Genomic DNA, 25,114 nt, shown 5'->3' on the forward strand with positions numbered 1-25,114 from the left:
AGCTGCTCAGGAGTAGAACGCCAGTCTTGAGAATGAGACCCAGGAGGACTTCTTTCCCAGCTGGTTTCTCTCTGGTCAATAATGTTCCTGACAACTACATAAACACCTGCATCTATGTTTGGTCAATGACATGCTGTATACTGACCTGTTCTGAAGTGCCTGATACACACAACCTTATTTTGATCCTTATAACCACTTAGATAATTATTGTTAATAAGAAAGTGATATGACGACCAAAGGGTTTACTCAACTTTTCTAAGTTTGCATAATGAGAAATTAGCAGACTAATTAGCTTGAAAAACAGATATGTCTGATTCCAATCCTCTATTCTTAAGTACCTACATAATAAATAGTGAATTCAGCTTTGCTGAATTATTTCTTACAAATACATATGGGACAATCATTTCACACCAAAGCATAATTCACAAAGAGTACTGGGAGAGTGGAGAGCAGAGGAAGAGACAAAGGGATGAGATCCAGCTTTCTGATTGTCTAGAATAATTTATTGGTCTTTTTGTTTTGTTTTGCTTGTTTTTAACCTAAAGAAACGGATCCCTACGAATATAGCTGATTTGCTTTGTGGTGCTGTTTTGCTTGTCCTCTTCAAACAGGTGGTACTGATTAGAAGATAAGATTTCCTAACAAGTATATGGAATAAGACTGATTCATGCTGTCAGCTAAAATCAGAGCCATATGCCGGGACAGTTAGCTGACACCACTCATGAAAACTGAGAAAACAATCAAGGATACAGCCTGGAGGTAAAGCCAAGCTTTCTCAGGGCAGGGTGGCCATAAAGTTCCCAGAAGGCAGGCTCTCCCCCCCCCCCCCGCCCCCGCCCCAGTGCAGTTGTTCCACCTACGTTGGTTTCCATTCCACGGGCAGAGTCCATCTTTCCTCCCATTGTCCTATTTAGAACTGCCTGTTTCTGACCAATGACCAAGCTCCGAGCCAGGTTTACGGATGATTTCTCATTCTATCACCTTCTTACCAGACACTTCCCTAGTCCACCTTAATGGAGACGGGTTCTCACTTACCCTAGCCAAGAATTCTGCTTTCATCCATGGCCTATACTGGTGCAGTCCACTGCAGGGGGACACGCTTTGCCACCCCAAAAGATCTCTTTGGCATGTGGATTATTTTGAGGTGAAAACAAGCAAGGCCCCAATGACTCAGGAAGAACACTCGACCTTCTCCCTAACTGCCTAAAGAATATAGATAGAGGACCTCCTCCAAGAAGGGAGCTGTCACCACAGATAACTACAGTAGGACCTAGGTGTGCAGACAGGGAGGAACTTAGCAAAGTCTGTTTGCTAAAATTCCTCTCTGTCTCCCATTGTCTGTGCATGGCCTAGTAACCATTCCTTTACCAAACATTTGCCTTTCCATCTTTATGTCAATTGCCTTCCTCCCCTTTAAGGCTCCAAACCACTACCCACAACATTCTCTCTTGTCTTTAACTGAAGATGGTATTTACGGTGGGAGTTTCAGCCATTTTGGTGAATTAGGGTCTCTCCCGTGTACGCATGTTGTTAAACTTTTGTGTGATTTTTCTCCTGTTAATCCGTGTCGCATCAATTTAATTCTTAGACCAGCCAGAAGAACCTAGAAGGGTAGAGGAACAGTTCTTCCCCCTCAGTGGCTAAGGATACAAAATTCTCTAACTCAAATAAGCTGACGCACTTATGTTAATAAGTCTCAAATGAGCCATTTAAACTGAACCAGGACATTGTAAGGGGAGGAGGGGGGCTGTAGAGGAAAAAGTGGTTTCACTTTGAAGTTATACTTTGAATTCATGAGGATAAAATCAAATTTGTACAGTTCTCACAAACACTGAATCAAGTTACTTTCTACACCAAAAGTTGCCATTTTGAGGAACGAACACAATTGAACGTGCTCTAAAAAGGGTTGGCAAATACAGGCAACACAATTTTGCATGTATACATTACAGTAGTTTATTTTTCTAAATTTGCCTCGTGGGTCAAATCTCAGGTAACTGCATCTAATCAAAGTTTATCTTTGCCACTTGTCTTCCTATTTTGGAAATCCCTCGGCCTTTTCAAGAGCTAATAGTTGTTTTTTTCCCTGGCTGTTAAAGTCTCCCATTGCTCCATTTTTTTTGTCATTCTTCCAGTACAACCTGGCTATCCTTGACTCCAGGCCATGGAGATCACTTAATACATGAAGTGACAATGGAAGATAAAGTCACATAAAATAAGTTATTTGTATGAGATAGCTGGGTAGCTTATTGCATCTGCTAGATATACTTTCAGAAAACACTAAAGTGGTCATTAGGAATTTCAAACACTTGTATTTCTTCTACATAAGTTGTAGCTAGAGGATATATTTTTTGGTTAGAAAGGCCTCTAGGTAACTCTCATGTTACTTAAGTTCTTTTTTTTGCCGCACCGCGCAGCATGCAGGACCTTAGTTCCCCGACCAGGGATCGAACCTGTGCCCCCTGCAGTGGAGGCGTGGAGTCTTAACCACTGGACCGCCAGGGAAGTCCCTTAAGTTCTTTTTAAACACAAAAGTTGACCTCCCCAAGATACTGCTATGAGCTGTGAAGTCCCTCCAGTCAGCTTTAATTGAAAAACCAGTTTAAAAGCAATTGCTAACAAAATACCTTGTTTTTCATTTTCACTGAATGAAATGTTTATTATAAACTAACACAGAAATAACCACATTAGTTACTTCAGATAACTTAATATTTATAGGCAGGTAAATCAAAACCCATATTCTCTTCAAAGGTAACTGCATGAACACATTAATATTATTTCAGAAATTGACCGATCTTTAGATGTACACAGTATCAATATTTATGGACCTTAAGGCCCTTTAGAGATTCAAGGAAGAAAATCCATTGTCCCAGCATTCTTGAGCACAATAAAAAGAACAATAATATTTTGCTAATTCTATCCACAGTGTATCTAAGGTCAGTATGGATCAATGAGCTGACCGTGGAAGGCTGCAGTTTAAGGTACCTGTCCTTTGAACTCTCAGTCAATAAATAGAGAGTTTATTACATGACAATTGCCCTCAAGCAAGCTAAGAGGAATGACTAATAGCTTTAAGTAAGTTTTTATTATTAATTCCATTTCTTGTCAAGAATGGTCACAAGAGACCATGTAGATGTAGCAAATTAATAAACTCCATGAAAAGTGAGGAATATTGGGTGGAATTTAAGCCACTGGAGACTAAAGCTATCTGGATAAGGGTGCCAGGAAGGCGATGGGCTCTGAGACAGAAAAGAAGAAGGCTGAGAGGAGGGAGCTGGTGGGCAAATGCCCTTGCCAAGCGGAGGAGAACTGAAAGAGGATCAGTCACTTCACTCAGGCGACGGGGTGTAAGCGGTTACAGACCTACACAGGTTGCAAGGGCTCCGAACACAGGCTAAAGACAAAACTGTGTTCTGCAGGTTCAATGTACTCCCTAAAGGAGTATATTCTGAAAAAGAAAAATTTTTTACAAAGTGATATGACAAAAACAATACCTTGGATTAATCTGCACAGGAAGAAGAAAAATGTGTAGTCAAAGACACCAACCATGCAGCTCTTTATGACAGAGGGGAAATGGAATTCATTTTAAAATGTTAAAGTTGAATTAGACAAAATCACTGATACACGTTCCTTAAGAGAGTGAAGTATGGACTTGTTTGTTCTAAAGGATGATCTGATTATATATATACATATATACATGAAACATACATATATATAAACATATATATATACATACAAGTTAGTTTATAGTGACAATTTTAATATATATTTTATATTTATATATTAGTTTGTAGTGTTAGACAAATAGCTAAATGCAAATAGCTTACAGCCAGTAAATAATATCATGGGGAGGGTTCTGCAAAAAATAGTCCAGGGCTGAAGTTACAGATTAACTCAGCTATTCACTGCTTCTTTTCCTACACTGCTTCCAACTGATTTCCCCCTGTGAATATCTCATCTGCAGATAATGGTAAAAGAAGGTCAAAAATCTATTTATAATGAACATGCCACCAGGTAAGAAACATCCTTTAACCTACAGACCACATGTAATGAACTCAGTTGTGTGCCATTAGAATAGAGAGCAACTTTATTTTTCCCTGTAAGATCAAAGTGTATTTCCCTCAGAAATAAGATATTCCATCATTTGGCAACACTATTATGAAAAGCTGGCATTTTAGGTTTTTTTGTCTCATACATTTTAAGAGGTCAAGAGTAGTGAACTGTATTTTACACGTTGAGTCCTAAAAGTTGCACTCTAATAACATTTTGTTATTCCAAATGTTACCATCTTTCAGTGAGAACTGACATCAATGAGTTTTATTAATGAATTTGAAGATGGAACTTGAGATTCTGAAAAAGCATTAAGAAGATAGTTGAGAAAACTGTCTTGTTCTACAGTGCCTGCCCCCTTTGATTTGTTACCAGGGGCTTTTTTGTCAGTTCTGTAAGAGCCAGGTAGTTTTTGCTTATGCCCTTTATACTGATAAAGAAGAAAAAATCCTCAAATTATAAATGAGAAGATTTAAAATTTTCTTGTTCTATTAAAATTCAGATGTTATTCACCAACATAATTGATTATGGAACAAGAATATACTTAAGTCTCTCTACTTCTAAAAGGTAAACATGTTAAAATACATTTAGTTATGCATTTACTTTTGTGATTCAAAATCCGCATTCTTTTATGAGTGCTCTGAAAATCTAGAACTGCATCGTTCAATATGATTTTTGGCACCATACGTGCTGTCCAAGAGGGTAGCTGCTCACCACATTTGGCCATTGAGAAGTTGAAATATAAGTGTGACTAAGGAAATATATTTATAATCTGAATTAATTTTAATAGTCACATGTGGCTAGTGGCTACTCAGTTAGACAGTACATGGATGATAGAACAAGTGGTCATAATCATTACAGCCAGCTGGTTCTACCTGGGTTCTGAACTAGACTCCATAAAGACTCCTGGTACCTCCTAGAGAATGAGGAAGAGTCTATTACCCTAAATTGAACAAAGTCTTCCTGCTCTTACAACTCTTTATTTTAAAATTAGCTTCTCTTCTCCCTCAACCCACTCCCATTGTCACGAGCCTTCCAATCAATAATCGTCCTGTAGTGCTCGCTTCGGCAGCACATATACTAAAAATAATAATCGTCCTGTAGGTTCCCCTCTTCACACAGGACAGGTAACCTCAAGTAAATAACCTGGTCTCCACTGTTCAGAGCTCAACTTTTCCAAGGCTTTGCTCTCCCCACAAAACCACTTCCTTTGATGAGGCCGTCAGCATTTATTTCTTGGAACTAGTAATACAGTTTCCTAACTGGCTCTCCTGTCTCCACTTGGGGTGTTCCTTCTCCATCTCCCCAATCCTTCTTCAAAATCGCTGCTCTACTGGTATTTCCAAAATGCAACTCCAATGTTTCTTACTGTTATAAAATTCACTAGGGCTCCCTTTTGTTTTGTGGGTAAAAATGAGATAAGATGCAAACTCCTCAGCACAGTCGCAGATGTAATTTTATGCTCTAGTTCTCTCATTTCCTGTCACTCTGCAACTTTTATTTTGTGCTCCCTAAGCATGTAAAAATGTTCTCATGTCACCTTGATCTTGCTATATACTGCATAGACAGCCTTCCCTTCCCACAGAGCCTGAAATGATTCCTACAGCCTCTTCTTCCCAATCCTCACCCCTATGCCCTCACTTTGGAATATACACACACAATCCAACACCACCACTTCAGTTACACACACCTATTGTGGTTCCAGAATTACCTGCTCTAGAAAACATTGCTTTAGCTCTCCAGGATGACCTGAGAATTCACCCCTCTATTTCCCATTTTATCCTGATTCTATCACAACTCCTACCACAATGAACTGAAATGATTGTTAAATGTTTGTATTTTCTCCATCATCCTGTGGTCAGCTAGAAGACAGGAACTTAATCTTTCCGCCCTCTATCCCCAGTGTCTGAGACCACACACCTAGCTACACAAAAGTTGTTAAATATATAAATAAATGACAGAATAAGAACAGATTGAGACTGAAGATTTAGATATAAAATAAAAATTAGAATGATCCAAAGATAAATAAAATTCTGTGTGTGTATTCAAAGTTTCTTATTTGGGAACCCTAAGAAAATATGATTTTGCTGATATGTGTATATACATGTATATTTATATAAATATATATATTTATTTAAACACACATACTTATACTCGATTGTTCCTAGAAAGTATATACGCATAATTTGACGATTAAAAAAATACTAGAAATGACTTCTAAGGAAAAGAGCTTTTAAAGTAAATGGGTTATAACATTATTTGTAAAATAGGCAGTCCTGCTACTGATGATTTCTATTTGGTTATAGGGTAATGAACACCCTGACACTTTAATTTATGAAGGCATTTTCTTTCCCTTTCGCCTCTTCCTCATCCACAGCAAGACAGAGAAATAGTTTGAGTTATTTTACCAACCATTTTATATCATTTTTAGTCTATCGCAAAGCTAATACCAACTAATAATTTCTAAAGATCAATATAGTTTATTCACCAAAGCCTTTATCTACAACAATATTAATAAACAAGTTATTACAACTTATAACAATATTAATAAACAAGAATTCCCCCAAATAGAAAATAATTTCATTTATAATACAGCATATCTCCGAATGAGACTTGCAGACATTTGATAAGTATAATCATTATCTATTCTACAAAACAACATTTAATGAATTGTACTCAAGGAAGACCCGTCATTGCCTGAGGAGGCCATGTCAAATTGAAGATCACTGGATAGAAGTTTTGCCAAACAGCTCAATGGTTGAGTCAGGAAGACACCCAGGGAATGGTATCAGTAAGAAATGGAAACCAGGATATATCCCAGATTACACAACACCCTAGAAATCTATCTGAGTAGAAAAGACACCAGGATCCGAATTACTTAGAAAATCAAGAATTAGAATTTGGAGAGCATTTTTGTCTCTCTAGAAGTTGCAGTGAAACGGATACCTCTGGCAGTGAATTACATCTTTTTCTTACAAATAGAGTTTCCATTTAAAACCTCATATCTTAAATTACTTTAATTCCTGGATGAGCACAGAGCCTGCAGCAAGCTGATATTTCCCTATTCAATTTGGAATAGAGATAATTCCCAAGTAATTACATTAATATAAAGGAAGGCACAAGATAACCCAGGGCTGGCAGGTAAAACAAAAGTTACTTATGCTCACATTTGAAATAAACACACAGATTTAAACCATTATGAAAAATATATTGCAGAAGAACTGAGAAGTTACTATTTAATCCCAGTTGGGAGAAAGAGGCCCCTCTCTTACCTTTTGTGAGATGAATACAAGAGTTAGTGACACACATTGGCGAGAAAACAATTTAAAATGCACCATTACAAAAGACGAATTTGCGTTGCTCCAAAGAAGTTATGAATGCAAAATAAATGTCCCACAATCCAAAATTTAAAAACCAATTGTCAAATAATTACCCATAGAAAACAGACTCTCTGTAAATCAGCTAATCAGAGATAATTAATGTCATTAATGCATAAGTGAAATTTACATAGCAAGACTGACATAAACATACTGGACAAAATGGAAAGACTTGGCTGTGGGTCTATTTTTCCTCATTATTAAAATGACCTGGCATTAATCTATTAAAATTCTATGTAAAATGTCATTAGAATGAATACAATTTATTGAAATTATAAAATGATAGGGTAAATTTAAATAACCATATTAACTTTTTTTCATGCATTTAAGCATAATGGAGTTCCAAATATTAAGATGTTGTAGTTTTTAAAAAGTTATTGCATATACATAAGCACTTACTGTTATTTCCTTGCAGCAGGAATCTGTATCCACCACAAGAGCTTGAAGTTACTGCCTGTTAAAGAAGTCACAAAAACAAGAATATGTTAATTTAAAATACAATAAAGTTTAAATTGCAATAACTAATAAGATTCTTTTATGTTCATAAATAAGAAATGTTATAACTATAACCTCTTGGTTTTGGTTTATTTTCATGAATTAAAAACTACAAAAGGCAAGTGAAAATTATTTCCCAATGCACACCATAAGTTAAAAATACTACTGAAAAAGGAAAAGAAAATTTCCATTGGAGAAAAACAAAAACATCCTAGTCGGAGTAAAGAATGTGTTAATGTCCCTCCCTCCACCCTTAATGTTCACAGGTAACTTGATCATTGGTTTATACTGAGTGAATAAAGAATAGTTTGAGTTATGTACTCATTAGAAACTTATCCTTTAATGTTTATTCAGAACTCTTTGATTGAACACATCTTTCCTAATCCATCAAGCAAATTTGCAAATAACAACAGAAAAAGATCTCATCAAGTTAGAGGGACACTACTTGAAAACAATTAGGGATTATATAAGGGCAATACACAGGTCAAATACACTACTTCACTCAGTATTTGATCGATTTACTGAAGAAAAAAATAAATCATTTATCGTATGCTTGATGTTGACTAGTATCTGAATATTCAACCTGAAAGAAAGAACTTAAGTAATTATCTAAATCACTCAGGCCAAAAGACCAATTTACAAAAATTACTCAGCTCACTGGGGCAAATATTATTGGAGAAGTCTTTTCCTTGAATTATTTCTTAAATGCTAATTTTACTTTTCATGGTTCGATGTTACCAGACACAGAAAAAAACCATAACATGGTTTGAATTAGACATACATAATCACAAATAAAATCATCTGAAAATATATCTTTAAAAAATAAATTTTTAATCTTAAAAGATTACAGAAAATACTAAATCTGAAAATTATTTAATTTCTCTGAAAATACTTAAAAATATACTCTACATTGAAACTTGATTTGGATTTACGTATCATTCCATTGTAATCATGCATTTCCACTTTAACTGTTTATCCATTTTCATTTCTTTTCCTTTTCCAGCTACTGTTAAGAACACAAGGCAACTTGCAAGTCTTTTCTCCATAGTATGTTCAATGTTAGTTTTAAAAGCTCGAGATCTTGCCAAAATATGTCCTGCTTTATACAGTAGAAGAGGTAACATTTAATACAAAATTGGAAATGTTATTTTGTTTAATAAGCTTTTTCTCCCCCAATTAATCAAAATCTGCTGACATAGTGTAAGCTAAAACGTTCTTTACATATTTCTCTACTATGCTGAGATTTAAAAAAAAAAAATTAATACCACTTGGATTTGGAGAAAACAGTATATTTTTTAAAAAGTATTAAAATTTCTATAGTAAACAAGAAATAGTCTTCCATTACATAGGCAAAATTTTTTTTAATATTTTAGGGAAATAAAGAGTTATTTCCTCAAGGAAAATAACAAGATAAATAATAAATTATTTACTATCAAACCTCTTATTCAAACAGCTAACAGTTAACGGCAGTTAATTTGAGGTTAAATTTAGAGAACTTGAACACAAATAATTAATAATCCAGGAACTCCCGCTCCTTAACGTTTTTGCCAGGACACGTTAGCATTTTGACATCATGTCCTATAAATGCAAAACACTATTTTTATTAACGTAGGACAAATCTTTAAAATGTATGGTGTAAGTTTCCTTTTTTTATTTTAAAATTAAATTTATCTTATTATAATACAAATAAAGTATAATTTTTATTTTATGTAATAATAAAGCCATAGCTAGTCAAAATACCTTTATGAATAAAAAGAACATTCCTTTCTCTTTTTTTGAATTTTATTTTATATTTTTATACAGCAGGCGCTTATTGGTTATAGTGTATATATGTCAATCTCAGTCTCCCAATTCATCCCACCTCCACCACCCCCCGCCCCCCAACTTTCCCCCCTTGGTGTCCATACATTTAAGAACATTTCTTTCATAAAATTTTCCTAGCCATAGGAATTACTGAGATATATAATCTTTCTTTGGGACAACAGAGACATCATTTGTGAGATAAATTTTAGTTTCCTTGTTTCACTATATAGTTACATCTTTATCCTTTCATACTCTTTAATCATCCTACTCAATAGAAATATACCTGGACCACTACACGCTTTGCTCCTGTTGAGATGGCAGAAGCTACTAAATCTTGCTACTATTAAATGGGAGGAAATGAGAAGTTCTTGATTTTTACATACTGATTGCACTTAAGGTGGTTGAAGGAAGAGTAATCATGAGATAAAACACCCACAGTGGGCTTCCCTGGTGGCGCAGTGGTTGAGAATCTGCCTGCCAATGCAGGGGACACGGGTTCAAGCCCTGGTCTGGGAAGATCCCACATGCCGCGGAGCAGCTGGGCCCGTGAGCCACAACTACTGAGCCTGCGCGTCTGGAGCCTGTGCTCCGCAACAAGAGAGGCCGCGATAGTGAGAGGCCCGCGCACCGCGATGAAGACCGGCGCCGGCTCGCCGCAACTGGAGAAGCCCTCGCACAGAAACGAAGATCCAACACAGCCAAAAATAAAAAAATAAAAAAAAAAAACACCCACAGTGAATTTCTTCAATATCCCCATGCTTCTACTATTCAGTATGATTACTTTCCTTTGGTCAGATGTCCCATCCTGGGTCTACTCTCCCTGATGGCATCGTGGGTTCTACCACTGTTGCGATATCTGTGCTGCGGAAATCTTTCTTTCCATGAAATACTATTTGTAAACTGGAAGTTGGAATGGAAGCCTCAGCCCTGTCTGCTCTCTGCGTTCCCTCCCCACCTGCAGCTCCGAAGCCACCCCGGGATTTCCAAGGAGCAAAGTCTGAAATCCACTCCTCCATTTCCATTGTTCTTTCCTTTCATGTCAAGAAACAATGGGTGAAGAGGCATGGGAAGCTGTCACTTTTCGAGGAAAGAAAAAGGAAATGGAAGATAAGAAACAAGGCATAGGATTTGAGTAAAAATAAAGGAAACAGAGAAAAAGACAATGTTTCCGGTAAGTTTGCCATGTATGTGCCAGAGTTTTAGAAAACTGGTTGGCAAACACAGCCCTACAATAAAGGTACTGAAAAGAAATACAAATAAATGGAACGTTACAGACAACTTATATATCTTCATTCTCCCAAATGTTTTATATATTTAAATCTCTGATTTTCTGATATTTCAGGTGATTTACAACATGATCCACATGATTCGATCTGAGACAGATTTTAATGTAGTTATCTTCCCAAGACAAAATATAAAATACTGGCTCACACCTAAGCATTCAAGGACATCTGGCCACCCTGATATTACGCTAATCGCCTTGAAATTCTGCCACATCTTAAATTACAGAGGTTGATAGTATAAGAACTGACTCAGAAGGTAGAGCTGTGTTCCCTAAAATGTGACTGTGGTCCCAGACAACCTTTTGGGATTGCTCTTCGTTATTGAACTAACACCTAATTACATTTGGGAAGAGGAAAAACAAAAAAAGCAGAAAAAATAACCCTCAGGTTCATGTAGCTCTCTGCTCTAGGATTCACACCCGAATGCCTGCAGAGTTTGCACAAAGATTCTTGGCTTCCTCCGATGTTAATTCTCTCCTTTAGAATGTTTGGAAGCTCAGCACCAAACCCTGGTCTCCAGCTTGCCAAAAGACATGCTGGTTTCTTGGTGTGGTTTTCCAGCTCTTTTGCTATTAGTGCATGATTTGACAATATGCTGCCACGGTAACAGAATTCATTAAGGGCTTTCTGTTTTGTTCTGCCAATGAGAATTTTTGCCTGCACGTAGCGCTGGCCTCTGAAGGTTGATCCATAATATTTGTCTTATAAAGTCTTGTCATCTCATAGCATGACTGATGCTACAAAATAATCCATAATGGGCCACATTCTCCCAGCATGAGCCACTCCCTGAGGGTAAATTAGGCACTACTAGAAACCGCATTAACTTCTTCATCATCAAACTTGGGTGCTTAAAATAGACTACAGGAAAGTGGATACAGTATGCAGCCCCATCTTGCACCACTGGGATTGTGGAACGGATTAGGAACGTAATCCTTAATGTTCATTCTTTACCATATCCCATTAGGGGAAAAAAAAAATTTCATATTCTGACAATTTTCTTTGTATAGTCATTTCCAGAGGTAAGGCTTGCGCAAAATAACTGTGCGGTTGATACAGTAAAGGAAAAAAAAATGTCAATGTTTTAACCAAAATCTTCCCATATGATTTCAGTAAAATACTTAACATACCTTCTGTTATTTTCAGCTACATTTTTAATACCACAAAATTATACTGACCACTTGTTCTGTTTTTCACTATTGGATTGTTTATTCACCTTTTTTTTTAATGGTGTGCAATAGGAATAGCTTAAAAATCCTGTGAAATCTTTTCATGCTAATGAGGCCAAAGTCATCGGGCCAGTCCTCCTGGGGACTGGCCGGTTCCAGAATGAAGATTAAACTGCCCCTGCATTCTTTCCTTAGATGTGCGGAAGCGGTATTAGGGAGAATGAGAATGAAGCCGGGGGGGGCAGTCCAGTAAGTACACTGAAAACTAAATCAACGTATATAATTGGATAAAGAGATGAAATAAGCACCACCTTTATTTAGGGCAGTGCTTCTCAATCAGGGGCAGTGTGGGGCCACAGGGGACACTGGACAATGTCTGGCCATACTGTTTACTGTCACAACTGGGGGGCAGGGGTGTGCCACCGAGATCAAGTGGGTAGAGGCCAGAGATGCCGCCGACCATGCTGCACTACACGGGACAGCCCTGCCCTCCCCCCTCCCCCCTCCCCCTCCCCCTCCCCCCCCTCCATACAGAATGACCTGGTCCAAAACGACCACGGTGCCGCAGTTAACACACCCGGTTTAAGGAAAGCTGGGAAAGAAGGGGAGAGGACACACCTCGTTTGTCTACAGGTCACCTTAAGCGGCTTACAGGGCAAAGAGGGGGAACGACATCCGCAAGGAGAACCGCCTTAGGCTTTGCGGAGGGCACGGCCTCGGCCTCTCAGGAGAGGCGAATCCACGGCTTCTCTCCTCCGCAGCAGGTGAGAGGGGGGGAGCTGCCCCACCACCGACGTGCGCCGCGCAGGCGCGTCTGGGCGGCACCCTGACCGAGCAAGCCGCACATACGGGTCCCACCAGACGGCAGGCCTAGCCGGCGGCTGCGAGAGGTGGAGAAACCAGGGCTCTGACCCGTGCCCCGCAGTTAACGGAGGCTCGTAGCTAACAGGAATTCCTGAGCTTGTGCTGCAACAGCGGATGCGGGAACGGCTTGTTCGAACCCCTCTGCTCGTAGTAAACTGCCTTCACTAAGCTCGCTTGAGGCTTTAGGGGCTTCTTTCTTTTTTCCTCTCCTTAATTGCCTACCTTCCCAGCTCCCCACGGCCCGGGCGTCTTCCAGGAACCTGGACGCAGCTCCCGCCAAGCGCCAGCCGGCTCAGGCCGGCTCAGGCCGGCTGGGACCAGGAACCCCGGAACTGGGCCTGCGCAGACGTCCCCGGCCGGCCTGTTGACTCCACCCCCAGATCACGCAACATCCTCGCTTATGAATATGCAGAAGCACGGAACCGCTGTGCGCCTGCGCAGAACATCAGTTACCGCCCCTCTTCCCTGCCTCCCGTCACCCTTCCCCAGTCCTGAGACCCTCCTGCTTGTCCCATGAATGTCCCAAACCCCTTCGCCTCTCGGGAGGCGGAAATGAGGCCTGCTCTCTGACTCCTGGCTTGGCCGCCTTATGACTAAGCTCTTTCTCGGCTGAACCTCCTCGGCGTCACAGCGGTCCACTTGCTGCGCATCCGGCAAACGGCCCTGGTTCCCTAACAGCTCCGTGTGCCCTTATTGTCCTGTCCCTTCTCGACATCTTTGCCCCTTGACCACTTTTGTTATGTTACACTGTCAATGACAATGTTTGTTAATATTCTGATACACTATTAAGTTGGTTTAACATCCCTTTCTGGGCTTTATTTTTTTTTTTTAATAAAATTATTTATTTATTTTTGGCTGTGTTGGGTCTTCATTGCTGCGTGCGGGCTTTCTTTAGTTGTGGCGAGTGGGGGCTGCTCTTCGTTGCAGTGCGCAGGCTTCTCATTGCGGTGGCTTCTCCTGTTGTGGAGCACGGGCTCTAGGCGCGCGGGCTTCAGTAGTTGTGGCTCGTGGGCTCAGTAGTTGTGGCTCATGGGCTCTAGAGCACAGGCTCAGTAGCTGTGGCACACGGGCTTACTTGCTCCACGGCATGTGAGATCTTCCCCGGCCAGGGCTCGAACCCATGTCCCGTGCATTGGCAGGCGGATTCTTAACCACTGCGCCACCAGGGAATTTCCCTGGGCTTGTTTTAATTTGTCCAGGAGGAAGAAATTTTCCTCTACCCTTCTAGGTTCTTCTGGCTGGTCTAAGAATTACATTGACATGAGACAGATTAACAGGAGAAAATCACACAAAAGTTTAATAACATGCGTACACAGGAGAGACCAAAGAAAACTGAGTAACTCCCCACAATGGCGGAAAACCTCACCTTAAGAAACATCTTCAGCTAAAGACAAAGGAGGATGTTGAGGGTAGGGGTTTGGGACTTCACAGAAGGACAAGGCAGTTGACGTGAGGATGGAAAAGCAAACAGTTGGTAAACAAATGTTTCCCTGGCCAGGCAGAGACAGTGGGACCCAGAGCAGAATTTTAACAGACTTTGCTAAGTTGCCCTGTCTACACACCTAGTTACTACTGTAGTCTCTATGGTGACAGCTCCGTTCCTAGAAGAGGTCCTCTGCCTACATTTTTTAGGCAGTTAGTGGGGAGGTCAAAGGTTCTTCCTGAGTCTATTAAGCTTGTTTTCAGCTTGAAATAATCCACATGCCAAAGAAACATTTTGCTATGGCAAATTTTACTTTCCTACAAATTCTTACAAAACGTTCATATTTAAAAAGATTCCAGCTCTTTTTAAGAGATTGTGTGTGTAAACACACACACACACACACATATATATAGATGTAATTTAGTTGGTTCCTTCACCTCACTCAAAAGACAGAATTTTCACCTTAGCATCATTATTGGAGTACTTTGAAGTCTCAGAGAGCAGACCTTCTCCTGCTGAAAATGACTTATGTAAAGTAATAGTGTTTCACTAAGTGTAAGTGGTATTCACTGTTAACTCAGCATCACTGTCTCTCATTTCTTTGTCCTTTCCTTCACCCCCTCCGATCTTTTTTTTTCTGTTTACCTCTTTCCTAATCCTTGCGACATTTATTGAATGTGTGCTCTATGCTGTGTTGCTAAGACACAAAGATAAACAGGGCATGACCCCTGTCCAATAGGCCTGGAAAGCAGGGTGCACGGAAATGGTATATATCAACTGAGAGAGTGCAGTCATCTGTAAAATGTATTCAACAACAGAACAGAATTTTTTTTTTCCCCTATAAGAATTTGTTCAGGGCTGATAAATGGTTTTGTGTTTTATCTTGTTATGTTTTTTGATTATTTTATTTTTATACCATATTAATTCTTACATAATATATTTCAACTATACATGAACAATTGAAAATGATAATTAGTAATTGAGGAAAATTCAGAGTTTTACATTATATACCATTTATAAATGATATCAAAAAGGCTGATGAAATAATATTTTTAACTAGCATCTTGTGATTTAAGTAAAAAGAGAGGTCAGCTGAGAGTGACTGTCTTTCTGCTTGAGGAATTGGATGCAGATCTGGGTGAGACGCCCAACTCTCATCATATGTTCATGTAAAGTCACATGGGCAAGTGTCCAGCCAAGAAGGAGAACAAAGACACGAAAAATATGCTAAGAAGTTATTTTAAATAAATGCTACTTCTACTCTTAGATTGCTTTAACTGAAGACATATTATTGTCTTTTGAAGTTTGAAAAATATATCAAATAAAACGTTTAATATCTTCTAGTGCATCTAAGGATAATCAACAATGTTTCCCATCACTTCAACTTTTGTTCTAATAACTATACAATATTTCCCCCACATAAAATAGAAATAAGTATTTGTGTCTCCTGCTTTCTCATAAAAGTAGAATCCAAATAGTTAAGCATTTTGATGATTCTAGCAATAAATCCTGAAAATGGTAGACAGTTTTACTGATTCATTGGAATAAATATAAGTAATTATAATCTGTTATTAATGTTATTTTTAAGTGCTATAAAATAGTAGGATGATTTTATTAGATTAATGTAATTTTAGTAGTTTTTAAAAATAATGCTTCCTGCTATAATCTATGGATAACAAAAAGGAAAAACTATATGAAAAAAATGTTTGAGAAAGTATATCTAATATTGACTATTCAAATTAAAAATAAAACTATACTACAATGGAAAGCAATAGGAATTTTGGGATGTATATTTCATAGTAATAAAGAAGCCAATTTTCTCTAATGAAATAGATGCAAAGCTTGGTCACACACACCAAAAAAATACTAAGAACTCGGGTAGATCATATTAATTTGTAGTACATTTTTAAATAATGGGATTATTTTCCATTTTAAAAATATCAATATAATTTTTAAAATATAAAATATTTAAAATAATAGTGGTTCATATTCTGATATCAAAATATTCACAATGATATCTACATAGGGGAAGATAACTTGATGAAATGTTAAGTAGCACATTTAAGTAAAATATAAACATACAAATTAATGTAAAATACCATCTTCTAATAATTTTGTTTTAGGTTATAAGGAAATAGGAAATCATTTCAGTCTTTTAATAAAAAATATCCAAAAAGCTGCTAATGACACTATGTTAATGAAATAATTTTAGAATATCTAGAACTAAAACAAATGAACTATCAATGGTTGACACTATCCGATGTCAGTAATCATTATCAAAGAGGTAGGAAGGTCAGATACTAATTACATGGACTCTGGAATAAGGCTCAGGGTTTGAATTCTTGTTCTGTTACTTCTTACTTTTACAATCTTAGACATATAATCTCTAGCATCCTCAGTTTCCTCATCATCAGAATATAGAGATAAAACTGTTCCCTATTCGTGGGATTGTTGTAGGAATTAAATGAGAAAATACATGTAAAGTACTTAAAACAGAACCTGTCACAGATTCAGCATTTGCTAAATGCCATTAGCATTTTTACATGACCAAAATGTTCCATTAAAATCAAAACCTAAGAGTTGACATCAATATGTAAACAGAGAGATCCACAGATTAGTCCCTTGCCCTGTAGCCATATGGCACCTAATAAGAATCAGCATCCTTCCTCAGACCATAAGCAAATCCAATTACACTCCCTGTTCAAACGTCACTTTTAAATTGAGGAGGTTGGACTAAATGCTTTACAAGATTGTAAGCTCCTGGAGGGGAGGCAGTTTTAGACTTCTCTGATTCTATGATAAACTCCCAGAGACTGAGTTGCCTACTGGAAAGAAAAATAATGTTTAGAATATCATAGAAATAACTATGGGTGTCCACTATTTCCTAGGCAGAGTGCCGGACGCATAACTAAGACTTAAAGTATTAAGTAGCTTGCCACAGTTAACCAACCAGCAACTAGTTGGAACTCGAGCCGGGACCCCCTAAATCTTTCCCAGGCTTGAAATGGAAAAGAAAAAAAAAAAAAAAAAACCCAGTATTTTTGTGAGTTTAAATTCTCACAAAAATATTGATTACTGCAAATCAGTAAATGACTGCCAAATAGGAAATTAGCTTCACACAATTTGAAAAATCTTCATCAGTGGTTTGTATTTGAATCACTCAGTATAAGCTATTGTATTCCAATACCCAAATTGTTTAAAGTGCACATTGCTACCTACACAATTTAAAGTTTCAAAACAGCTATTTTGGTATCTAGAGAACAGTGACTTGAGCAGACTACTGAGAATCACCCCCTTTATTCCAAGCTTTTACTCTGTAGGCCGCTATCTCATCTTGCCTCTGATCCATCTAAGAGAGGCCTATTGGCTGCCTTTCCAATAGGCCCCTCTTGGAGTGTGACCTAATGGATAATTTTTATAAATGGTCTAAAGAAAAGTTAAAAAAGGATACTTTAACATTTTTGTGGCACATAGACTAATTGAAAAGAAAAACAGTAACAAAAATGATACTAAAACATTTTAAAATAAGAAGCCTTCTAAAGAAGGCTACATACACTCTGATTTGGGATATAACCTGATCAAAATCAAGTGAATAATTCTCCCAACCCAAACAAGATTGATTTAAAATTAAACAAGAAAACCAAAAACCGAAAAACACAAACTTCAGTGTTGTATAAAATTCAGGAACATGTGAATTATCCTGTGGAAGACATAAAGTCATTCGTGAACCCTCTAAGATCCTGTAAAATTGTACACAAAATTAATTAAATAAAAATAAAATAACGAGATTGTGCCAGAATTAAAGATTATGTATGTCAGCATCCAATAATTCTATTCCATGCTCAGGGTACCTGAGCCTATACAGTTCCAAAATGAAAAGACATCTCCACTTAAGCCTCCATTGAGACTGTTCTGACTATAGGCAAGACAGAGTTCTGAGTTCCGCTCCTTATCTACTACTGCCAATAGGCCTGGCGTATTATTAAGGACATTCTAAACTGTGATCTCAAAAGGTAATACCATTTTCCAAACCCAGTATAACTGTTAAAGAAGGATACCACTCCGCATCCAATGGAATAATCACCATGATAGAGAAACACTATTTGGATATAAACACCGTGACAGAAAACACTCTTGAGACATCTTAGTGGATCAAAATGTAAAAAGTATTAAGAGACTGTCTCAGGAATGTGAGACAGTAATAGAGGATTCCTGGTCCATTTGGCTGTAGTATCCTTCTTCCTTTGAATCTATAGCATTATCTGTTTATAATGAAACCAAATCCAAATTCCTCAGCTTGAATCTTGACAATTTTTACCAAGTAATCCAAAGTTGAATCTCTCCAACGACATCTCTAATCGATTCACAGAAGGTGAGACAGAGGTGACAGAGGGAAAAGAAAACTATGAGTATATTCTATTTTCCTCTCTCAGGTCTGGATCACTCTAAAAATAATCCAAAATACAGGACTGTTTTAAAAACTCAAGTAGCTTTTACATAAACTCTCACAGTGATCAATGATAAAGGGGCTTTTCGTTTCAAAACCTATAATATCTTACTTAATGACTCTTCCTTACATTTAAAATTCCTCTTGTCACCGTGAAGTCACAACAGGTGAATGACTATGGTACAATATACAAGAGAAAAATCAAGTCATGCAGGGCAGTATATGGAAAAGCAAAGATTCATGAGCTCCAGTCTGGGCTCGGCCACTTCACTACTGTAAGGCCTTGGACAGGCCCCTTAATCCTACTGACTCTCAGGTCCCTCACCTGCAAAATGAGTATTTATAACTATCTTCCCCTTTTGTTGTGAGGATTAGACATACAGTATGTAAATAAAACCCATGTTTCACTGCCAACCACATAGAAGGTGTGTAGCAATTGGTTCCCTTTAGTAGTAACAGTAGCGGTGGTCATTGTAAGAATAATTTAGAATGGTAGTGATTATTAGTAGCAATAATTTTATAATTCTTCAGTGGGAAACAAACAAACAAACCTGCAAACATCTGGAAAAGTAGAAAAGAGTAACAGTGGTATAAACAGAATGTGTGAATGCAAATGAAGAGATCAAATGCATGAATGCAAATGAAGAGATCAAATGCATAGGAGAGATGGTCACTGTGATGTTGACCTTTATGTGTCAATGTGACTGGGCCACGATGCTCAGATATGTGGTCAAACATTATCTTGGATGTTTCTGGGAAGGTGTTTTTTTGAATGAGATTAACATTTGAATCAGTAGACTTTGATAAAGCAGATTACCCTTTATAATGTGGATGGGCCTCTTCCAGTTAGTTGAGGGCCTTGATAGAAGAAGGACTGACCTCCCCCTGACCAAGAAGAAATTCTGTCATTGGAATCACTCTGCAACTCTTCTCTGGGTCTCCAGCCTAATGGCCTAACCTGCAGATTTTGGATTTAGCAAGCCTTAACAATCTTCTGGCCATTTAATCAATCAATCAAGCTCCCTCCCTCCTCTCTCTCTCCAGACACACACACCCTGTTTCTCATGAGACCCCTGACTAATACAGTCCCTAAGGCCTAGCAGCAAACTTTAACCCAGTAAGTAATAATTAGCATCTCCAACGTGGAAACCCATGGAACACTTTGTAAATGTGATATTGCAGCACTGTATCTGATGTGTAACTTTAAAAATCAATTAGACCATTCAACTGCCCTTCAGAGTTAGGTAAAAGATGTATAAACACTTGACCATCTTGATCTTTGGTATTTACCACTAACACATAAAAGGGAGAAAAAAAATAACCGCCGAATATCAATTCTCTAGAATGAGAAAAACAGAAATCCTTTTGAATATAAATACTGTCTTTAGAGTCCTCAACAGAGAAATAAATCTGAATAGTGTTTCTCTTTTAAAGAATGTATAAAGCACACAGTGCATTACCATCAGCAAAAAAAAGGGGAAACAAGCAGAAGGTAAATGTTAGAGGAAATCTTCCATTTTAGGTTGTTCACACAAAGGCATATTTTTAATTATAATAAAGCAGGATTGCAAAAAATGCATTTCCTTGCCCTTTTCAATTTGTACATTTACATACATTTCATTTGTCAATTATTTTTATATTAAAGACTTAGAAACAATGCACAGCAATGTAAAATTAAAATAAAGAACAATTCCAATTAATGCTTCCAAATTTATTCTCAGATACTGTGATACATCTAAGACCACGTGAGAAGGATAGAGAAACTTAACCACAAATCCTTAACTTAACCTTCAATTTTCTACAAAAGTTCAAATAAAGTCAATGATGGGAGGAGGAGGGAGATGAAGATGTCTGAATGAGTTATCAAGTGGTTGTAATGTTTAGAGAACCAAATGGATCCTCAAGAGTCTATTCTATCGCCAACAAATAATGATCAAAACTCTAATTGTGGGTTTTTATGAAGAGCATCCTTCTCAGAAAGAATAAAGACAAATTACAAAAATGCTATTGCAACTCTCCTTTGAAATTGTTGTTCATCTACAATACATGAGTGCTTTACATATATTATATCACCAAGAAGTATGATTTATTTCCTAATTTCAAAAGGCAGATAAAATATGAAACAACTGTCAAATCCAAGTATGACTGGCTCCAAAACCCAAGCCTCATGTACTCCATCACACTGCATCTCTTTCTCTAGGGAATCTTCTTGGCCAAGTTCATTAGCTAGAAAAACATATGTATTTACTCTTTAACATTTTACTTTAAAAATAGATATTTCAGTAAATTTTATTAAGCATGGTTTTGGCTGGAATTATTCTGCATGTTTAACGATTTTATGGTGTAAGTACTATGGACTGTTGAGGAATCCAAACACAGGGAAGATGTTGGCCTCTCCCCTTGGAAATACTGTCAGACATGCAAAGTTTGCTTCCATTTGCTTACTTTCATGGGCTTTTGTGAATTTCCTTCTGACCTAAGTCTCCTGTTTCTTGAATCTTCTCTTCTTCTCGTCCCTGTGTTCTCCGCAGCCTCCTCCTTGGTAAATGCATTTATTCTCACTGCCTTAACTTTCACCTGACATAGATGACTCAAGTCCCACAATATAGCTAACCCATTTCACATGTGCACATCTGCAAATTAAAATAGGTTGGCAGAGGGGGTGACAGTTACTAAGAAAAGCTTACAAATCCCTTCCAACTCTCCCTAAGAGTAATGTATGTGTCAGTCAGTTGAAGATACACATTCAGCAATATTTTCTAGAAGTCTCCTAACTGACAGCAGTATGATCAGCCTTTTGTTCACAGGATATATTTTGGCATTAAATTAATCTCCCTAAAATAGATCTAATTTAAATTTCAGTCGAAACAAACAATTTGTTATTTTTGGACATACTCAGTATTTGCCTACTTTTTTGCCTTTGTTTACTCTTTTCTGTTTACCTGAAATGTGTTTACCTTCTGAGCTCCACTCTCATTTTTTAAGTATCTACCATCTGTCAAGCCATAGCTCAAACACAAATTCCTCCAAGAATCAGAAACTTCCCTCATCACCCACAGAGATGCCATCTCACCTTCATTCAACCCCACAGTACTTTCTTCCCATCTTCTTATTGCATGGAGAGATTGCCTTTCTTTGTACCTCTACACTTTTTTCTGATTATAATCACGAGAGGAAAACCAGCGACTCTCAGAAAATATCTAGTCTTCTGTCTTTTCAGCAGCAGCAGCTGCCTGTGACTTTCCTGAAGCTGTAGGAAACCGAACCCTAGGAGTGAATCTCCTTTCTGCCCCAGTCATTACTGTTCTACCTTAGACACTGAGCAGTGCCTCCCGAGAAGGTTGCAAATGTGTAGCTGCGAGGAGGGACCACCACGTTTGATTGTTTTTCAGCCAGAAATAGCAAAGCCATGCTCCACGTGTGGTGGTGAAGAAGCAGAGTAGAAACTCTAATGCAACTGAAGGTCTGTTTGTGGACCTTGTTAATACAGCGTTTCAACAAGAGGATTAACACACACCTGGGAACTTTTACTCAGCTGATTTGTTGGAAAGACAACTTTTGTTAACCAAAATGTCAAAAGGAGAAAATGATACATTCAGATACTGTCTTCTACTCGACATCTTCATTTTAACGAACTCTGACAATGGTCTTTATACCTCACATTCAAACCAGTTTATCTTCTCAGTACCTTTCTGACGACATTCTGACTGTGATCTGGTTCACGCCTATGCCTCCTGTGTCTCCTGTGCTCTCTGCAGAGTATCATTCTTCTCTTGCTACACAGTTTTAGTATATACTCTTCCTGCTTTCTCTGGAATTCTCTTCTTCTCCTTTTGTAATTTCTCTTAGTCCTCCAAATCCCACTGTAGAAGTCGCTGCCCTAAGAGAGGTCTTCTTGATACTCCAAACTCTTTATTATATACTTTTTAAGAACCATTTTACTTTCATTGATTGTGGTGGACTCAGTGTAAAATTATACACTCACTGGTGTAATAATGTGAGTAATGTTCTTCTCCGAGAAAATGACAACTCCCTGAGCTCAGAAACTCTCTCTTCTTTTCTTAATTAAATAACCTGAGCCCAGCACAAATCCATACTAATAGTAGGCCCTTAATACATGCTAGCTGAGTGAATACACAAATGAATGAATGAATGATTGAATGAACAAACACAGGCATTTTAGATGCTAAATGTGACACATAACTTAAATGCAAAGTTATTTGACTCCAAGTATACGGGTACAATTTTAGGGAAAAAAGATGAAAATGGTCTCAAACTTTTCTCCCATAACATCATCTGAAAAGAATAAATACAACTTTTTCTAAAGCAAACAATACTAACAATAACAATACTGTCTCCTCCCCTCTGTTATGTCTTTCTCCCTTACAACCCTCCAATTTGCCCACCTTATCACCTGCCTCAATCAATGGTGCTTAGAGCTTCAAAGTTCCTTCTTATTTACCCTGTAGAAATCCTGAAGATCTCTTTTTTTCATGACCTCTGTTTTGTGTCACTTTTACTCTTTTCCAAGTCCTCATCATGCAAGTCTAGATTCCTACCAAGGACTTTAAATTGACCTCTCTTTCAAGACTGAAATCTCTGCTTTAAACACCCCATTCACTGTGTTATTCTGCTCCACAAACCCATTTACTGGCTCTCAAAACATAACATGGGACTCATTTAACAGGTTTCAATGCCTTTAATTAGTAGATATTATTCCTCCTATCAAATTTATTTTTCTTACTACCCAGACTTTCCACGCATATGTTAATTCTTGCTACTCTAATTTTCTTTGAGGTACTTGTTAATAAGGAATATTTGGAAATAATTATCTAGGAAACCAGCACAGGATTGAAAATGGACAGAAAAATGGTCAAACTAATTTGCTCTCCTTAAATTCTCAGAATTATTTTATTAGCTGTTTTGGAAGTTTTAAATAGCCTCAATCTAACAAATCATAACATTTTTCTCCACCAGGATATTTGGAGGCTGACCCAATCTACGTCTTTAATAACACATTGACTGTATTCTAGCTAAGACTTATTTTGACATTATGGCAGTGGGTATATTGATATATGTTCATTATTATCATAGGTATATTACCTAATAGGCTCCTTAATTTTAGGCAAAATTTATAGAGTGTAAGAATGATTAATGCTTCCAGAAATGGAAGAGTATGAGAATGATTTATGTTTTCAAACCCATTTTACAATGCCAGAATTACCCTGATATCTAAACCAGACAAGGATGCCACAAGAAAAGAAAATGACAGGCCAATTTCCCTGACGAACATAGATGGAAAAGTCCTCAACAAAATATTAGCAAACTGAATTCAATAATACATGAAAAGGATCATACACCACAATTAAGTGGGATTTATTCCAGGGATGCAAGGCTGGTTCCACATCTGCAAATCAATGTAATATACCCAACAAAAGAAAGGACTAAAGTCATATGATCATCTCAATAGATGCAGAAGAAGCATTTGACAAAACCCAACATCCATTTATGATAAACACTCTCACTGAAGTGGGTACAGAGGGAACTTACCTCAACATAATAATGGCCACCTATGACAAGCCCACAGCTAACTCAAACTCAGTGGTGAAAGCTGAAAGTTTTTCCTCTAAGATTACAAACAAGACAAGGATGCTTGCTCTCACCATTTTCATTCAACATAGTATTGAAAGTGCCAGCTAGAGCAATTAGGCAAGAAAAAGATGTAAAAGGCATACAAACTGGGAAGGAAGAAGTAAAACTGTCACTATTTATAGATGACATGATATTATATACAGAAAACCCTAGAGACTCCTCCAAAAAAAAAAAAAAAAGTAGAACTGATGAACAAATTCAGCGAAGTTGCAGGATACAAAATCAATATACAAGAAAGTGTTGTGTTTCTATGCACTAGTAACAAAACATAAGAGAAATTAAGAAAACAATCCCATTTTCAACTGCACACACACACATGCACGCACACACACACAACTATGAATAAGTTTAACCAAGGAGGTGAAAGTCCTGTATGCTGAAAACTATAAGACATCCATGAAAGAAATTGACGAAGACATAAATAAATGGGAAGATATTCTGTGTCCATGTACTGGAAGAATTAACATTGTTAGAATGTCCATACTACTCAAAGCAATTTACAGAGTCAGTGTAATCCCTATCAAATCTCCAATGACATTTTTCACAGAAATAGAACA

At 37.6% G+C, this 25,114-nt stretch overlaps 1 protein-coding gene across 12 annotated transcripts in view; it reads right to left on the reverse strand.

Moving 5' to 3' along the window:
- Positions 1 to 25,114, reverse strand: part of TENM3 (teneurin transmembrane protein 3) — a 2,524,603-nt gene that overhangs the window by 1,783,275 nt on the left and 716,214 nt on the right. For all 12 annotated transcript variants that reach the window (XM_059909693.1, XM_059909692.1, XM_059909687.1 and 9 more), the window contains one exon: positions 7,824 to 7,878. The gene's annotated coding sequence lies outside the window, so the exon portion shown is untranslated. The remainder of the gene's footprint in view (positions 1 to 7,823; positions 7,879 to 25,114) is intronic.

This window comes from Balaenoptera ricei, chromosome 21, assembly GCF_028023285.1.
Source record: "Balaenoptera ricei isolate mBalRic1 chromosome 21, mBalRic1.hap2, whole genome shotgun sequence".
Taxonomy (NCBI): Eukaryota; Metazoa; Chordata; class Mammalia; order Artiodactyla; family Balaenopteridae; genus Balaenoptera; species Balaenoptera ricei.